This window comes from Seriola aureovittata, chromosome 18, assembly GCF_021018895.1.
Source record: "Seriola aureovittata isolate HTS-2021-v1 ecotype China chromosome 18, ASM2101889v1, whole genome shotgun sequence".
NCBI lineage: Eukaryota > Metazoa > Chordata > Actinopteri > Carangiformes > Carangidae > Seriola > Seriola aureovittata.
Window position 1 is genome coordinate 12,264,643 of NC_079381.1, and position 6,048 is coordinate 12,270,690.

A 6,048-nucleotide genomic window follows, 5' to 3' on the forward strand; every position below is an offset into this window, starting at 1 on the left:
ATGACTGAAAAAACATACAAGATAGGGAGAGAGGGAAGAGGAGAAGGGGACCAGCGAGAGGAGGAGAGGAAAGGAGGGGAGGGGAGAAATGACGACAAAGGAATGGGAGGGGGATTGGACGATGGTGTAATGTGCTGTTTCCGTGCCAACTGTTTCTGTGACAGTGGGACCACTTCCTTTATTGCTATTGGCTATAACCAAGAATTGATAGAGGCTTGGGCAAATGAGGCCGCATGCCATGGGGTGCGAATGGGTGGTTCTGTTCATGTGTTTCTTCCACTTCTTGTTAATCTCTGGGAACAAAAAAAAAGGAAAGAAAAAAAATGTGTTTTGCTTGACTGAAGCTACAGAGAACACATGCATGAACACACAGAAACACAATGATCGCAGTGCTGGAGCATGATGTGAATTATTGCATTGTCATTATGGATGCCACCAGTGTGTAAAGAGACTCCTCCTTTCCTCTTAACACACTCAAACATAAACACACACTGTCCAGCAGGAAAAAATCCCTAGATCAGGTTGCTCAGGGTGTGTGGTGTAATGTAATTGCCTGGACACCAAGCCTGGTGTCATGAACTATGAGATAATTAATCGGCTATAGGCCAGCACAAGTGCACATCTGGTGGGGGTGAACAACTTTGCCTCTCCCTGACCTTTCATCTGGGCCTTTTAATCTGGTCTGGCAGGCAGGTGGTGCATTGTCCCCATTCTTTCTCCCTGTCACTCCCTGTCACCTTCTCCATCACTATACATCTCTTTATATCTATTACTCCATTCAATGCACACTGTATCATTAATTACCTTAAACAGCCGCTCAGTCTTAACACGCAGTCACTTCCTCTTTAGCGGCCATTTAATACTGCAGAAATGTATCATCTCTCAGTTTCGGTGTTAGTACACCATCTGAACTTCTCAAAAATTAATAACAGAAACTACAAACAATAGTGCAATAACATACTGTACCATATGTCAGGTGCAGAAAACTCATATCTGCCACCAGAAACCCACACTGAGATATATCCACCTGCATCGATCGTATTTAAACCCATCTGACAGTCAACAGAACACCATTTTCAAAGCCTTTTTGGTTCATAGATGATAACATGCAAAGATAACAGCTGTTCAGACAAAACGTCACTGCTCCATAGCCTTGGCTCTGAATAAGGTCAGTGTTTCCACTTAGGCTCAATAGCTGTTGTTGACATTTAATCTTAAAATGTCAAACATGTGACGGCCCTACCTGACAATGTCACAAAGGAGATAAATCTCCAGGTGTGGTAGAAACATTAGCATTACACATGCCATGGTTTGATGTGTTTGAATACAAAAAAATTTCAATCTCTGTATCTCTATCTTAACTACAAAGATCTTAATGGCTGAACACAAAGCAACAGTCAGTCAAGTTCCTCATAACCATAGGTGATAATAATATGCCATGTTGCTTCCCTTTTGAAAAGTTTTCAAAAATTCTTCAGTCTAGCATTGTTACACAAAATTAAGACTCTACTGGTTAGCTATTCAGTAACTACAATTCTTGCCAGATTGCCTTTCCTGATTGCAAAATTGCAGCAGCAAAAATGAAGAACAAAAGATCATACCACCACACCCATGTTAAGTAGCTCACACTGGTTGCCTGTTAGTTTTAGAATTGATTTCACTACTAAAGCCCAGCAGGGTTTGTCTCTAAGCGACATATCAGACTTAACACTTCATGAGCTGCAGCACAGCCCGCTCCTCTGGGAGAACTTGGTTGGTAACAGAAGGAGACTGAGCTCCCTCAAGAAAGCTGAAGCTGTAAGATCTCTAAAATCACCACAATAAATTATAATGTTATTTCTAATGCACTTTTTGTTCTGTGGTAATTTACTTTTTTTGTAATTCACATCACTGACACTCCCTATTCTCTGTCTTTTGTTTCTTGAGATATTCTCTGCCAGTGCCTTATGACCCTTCTTTCTCCTTCAACATTTCTCCATCCCCTTCACTCTCCATAACCCTCACTATCCCTTTTTGTCTCTTCCAGATTGTCTCTGTGCCTCTCCCAGCTTCCTGTCTCCCTAATCCTTAATCCTGTGGAAATCGGTCAGGCAGAATGAGCCAGCTTTGATCAGGCTCTCATATCAGGCGTGCTAACAGTGTCAGCACCCCCGGATCCCACAGAACCCTGGAGCCCAGGGGGAGAGCTTCAAACAGGCGTTCACCCCCCAACTCTGCTTGAGAGGAAGGGGAAAGGGAGGCTGCGGAGTTCCTGTTTCAACTGCCAGCCACAAACTCTGACATCAAGTCAAGAATGTCATTTTTTAAAATTTAGCAAACATTTGCATTGTGATTTGACACCACTTATAAACTAAACTTGCTGTGTGAATAGAGATCAGCAGCCAGTGTAAAACCACATGCACCTGAGAACAGTCCACAGTACAGAGTACAGATACATGAATGTCACTTCTGCTTTTGTCAGTGGTGTCCATGACAGCAAGTATGGCATCTGTGTCGCTGGTGTTTTGGTATTGTGATCCACAGCCAGGGATAATACTTGCTGGAGTGGCATGTCGCGAAACACCTGGTGATCTTGTGGCACAAATGCATCATTAAAGGTCAGCTTTGTACACAGTTAGGGAAAAAGAAATACACAAACTGAAATGTGCCAAAGCGATTTCTGCTTTGTGCCCATTTTTTTGTTCAGCCCTGAAGATATGTTTGGAATGGTCACTGCAATAGAATAATTCAACAAACACGCTGCCTTCACATCAGGTTAGTGTTTGAGGAGGGTAACCTTTTTAAAAATCATTGCATTCTTTTAATAATTGATTGTCTCTGTATGCAGATGTAGAAAGATTATCCTATAGATTAGGATTATGTCAAAGAGTAATTCAGACAGCATACAACCTTGCAGAACCAACAGAAATTGTACATAAAGGTTTTCTCTTCTCACAACCACATGACCTGGAGGTTTGAGCTCTCTGCAGATCTACAACAATACTGACAGTGTACTCAGTCTCCCCATTTAATCAGTTCGGAAGTGTAATCAGGTGCTTTAAATCAGCCAGAGAAATGAAGCATTTAGCCGAGCCAGTCTGCCGGATGTGCAACATCTGATACGTGACCACCTGTTATAATGAGCTCTATTCTTAAACTGAAGATGGTAAAGGGAAAACTCATAGCACTGTTGTCATTATTCTGGTTTATAAAAGGTTAAAGTTAAGTGTAAATTTTGCAAACAGGACCTACACCGTGATGTGGTGTCTGCATCAATTATTGCACCAAATAATGGAGCAGATGAAGTTCTTATATGGCTAGAACAGTAAATTCCTCAAAGTGGAAGTGCCTGAAGAAAAAGATAATATATATTATATATAAATCCTCTTTTTTTGTAAGACTCACTACCCTTGCATGCTGTAGCCTTGACTACCTTTCCCAAAGTAAATGCTGACATCTAGTGGACACATCTATGTTCTACACTGTGTCTGTGGTCTATTTGAATACGTTTTTGTTTTGAGCATTAAAATAATTTATTAAAAAGTAATAGGATTTATATGCGTTATAAATTAAATTATTAACATTTTTAACACAAATTCCTATCAGTGCAACATCAAAAGAGCAAATTTCAACTGAAGTTAAAAGTGAAAGACTTCTTATTGGTATTTCCTTTGTAAAAAATGTAGCAGTGGACAGATTACTTAAATCTCTCATTTATTTACTTAATGATGACTACACCCTGTGCTTATCTTAGTGCACTTTACACACAACAATTCAGATATTATACTGTTATCTACTTTCTTACAGCTATTTTTATTTACACTTACATAAGCAACACCTTTCTGTAACTTATGTAGTTTTTTATAAAATGGGTGTCATCGACTTGAATCTAAAAATGCTGTTAGCAATCAAGACTTGATTAACAATATTTACACAATACTCCCTCCTGGATATTGATATTTCTCTTTTTGTAGAATTGTGATTTTTAAAAATGCAAATAAAGACTTTTGTCACAGATATAGAGACCAGTGTTCTTCTCAGAGGCTCTAATGTAGTTCATGAACTAGCACCAAAAACGTAGTTATCTCTATTAAATTGCATTCTTTCTGTCATTTCTAATGTTACTGTGTATGAGTATCATGACACTCCTTATTACAAAGCTCTCCTTCAAAATCACAGAACATTTAGCTGTTCATTGGCTCAAAGCCTTGAACACTGAGTAAGTGTTGCTGATAGCAGGTTAACTGGTAGTTCATTCCTGTGTACGCCCGCTTCAAGTGATTGACACTCCAGTCTCAGGTGACTAATTAAATCTGCCAAGGAGGTTATGCTTTCACCCTCGTCTGTTTGTTTCTTGGTCTGTTCATTTATCAGCTGGATTATGCAAAAAGTACTGAACCAATTTGCACTGAACTTGGTGGAGGGATGGTGCATGGAGAGGCCAGCCAAGAACCCATAAAATTTTGAATTTTTTTTATCTCTGAATTTTGGTATATGTTATTTGACATTAGCCTTGACAGAGGTATGTGCTCTTTGAGTGACCCTTTCACTCGTGTTACTTTGTCTCTTTGTATCTCCTGATGGAAAAAGCAATCTCTCCAGCTGGTGTGTACAACAATTGCCTTGTTGGGGTGTGGAGTTTTTTCAAACTGACCCTGAAGTAGAATACACCACAAGTACAAAAAGTACAGACTAGCCTCTTCTTTTTTTAAGGAGTGAAAGGCTAAACTGTCAATAATAGATCTAAGGTAGCACTACTTTTTTGTCACAAGGTATCTGAGAGCAGGTTGATGGATGCTGAGCAAAAACCTTAGTTGTCCTTGAATTAATAAGGCCTTTGGTTAATGCTGTTCCTGTATCTTGTGAATATAAGGCTCTGTGGCTGAGAACAGATTGTACATAATCTGTAAGAAAAGCAGCTCTTTGCAGACTTTGGTAATCCCCACACTCTATGGCTAGAGGGAATCCCGATGACCCCTTTCTAAACCCTAATGCCATCTTTATCTACAGGAAAGACACTGTCTCGTCTGGCATCAGCTAAGCCCTAATAGGAAAGTTTTCTATTGTCCAGCACAATTATTCATTCCACTGGACTTAAATCGCTGTGTAAAACTTTCCTCAGATCAATACACACATTTAACTGTGGCAATGGTGGCAGGGAAAAACAAGGCTTTCCTGCACTTTCTATTTGTGATTTAGACTTAATCAGGGTGGGAAATTAGCTTTGCATTGTTATACCCACAGGCCTGTATATTGACGATTTGCAATGTTCACATGGGTTTAAGCAGACCCAAATGAGGGTGTGTTTTGTTTTGTTGTTGTTAAAAATATCACACTGAACAACAGGGATAAGATAGAAAAATTACACATAAGCACTAATTAGCCTTCTTTACACTGCATTTGGAGATAGAGATAAAATCTTCAATAAACTGTCACTTGAGATTTGTGAGTTTATACCTAGATTCAAAGATGAATGCTGAGACTTGTCATTTAAATTGATATGTAAATGCATACACAGATCTGTAAATGTGTAACCAAATTTTAAATATGTAATAGCAGCTTGTTTTTGATATGACTCCATTTTAGATGCTCTCAAATCTGCATCTGCATATCTGAAGGCAAATCTTTCTGCATTAATGTGAAATTATGCATTCATGAGTCTAAGTACACATTGTCAAATCATGGTGCATTGCACAATCACAAATGTCTTGTCAGGTCAGGTCCTGACCTTGTTTCTGACTCCTGTCGACTTTTACAAACCGTAAAGTAGATCATTGAAAAGGATTTTATTGACACCTATGATTTTGTCTAATGACACTGTTCAGATCAAAATTTCCCACAACCAACCCTTTAATCCACAAAAATGTATCTCAAAAACCTAGGAATTTTATGAGATTTGCTGTTGAGAGTGATTCTGAATGTATTTAATGGTTATTTGACTGTTTCTCTAATGTCACTATCAAACTAGCATCTATACTTGACCTCAAGAAATCTAATGGGCAGATTTCCATTAAATTTACTGACCACATTCATGCTCCGCAGAGGACATAACATTTCTGTTTTAGACTC

At 39.0% G+C, this 6,048-nt stretch overlaps 1 long non-coding RNA gene across 1 annotated transcript in view; it reads left to right on the forward strand.

The window, feature by feature from the left end:
• LOC130186283 (uncharacterized) overlaps positions 1-3,996 on the forward strand; it is a 41,221-nt gene extending 37,225 nt beyond the window's left edge. The window contains exon 2 of the long non-coding RNA XR_008830273.1: positions 2,027-3,996. This is a non-coding gene — a long non-coding RNA (uncharacterized LOC130186283). The remainder of the gene's footprint in view (positions 1-2,026) is intronic.
• The last annotated feature ends 2,052 nt before the right edge of the window (positions 3,997-6,048 follow it).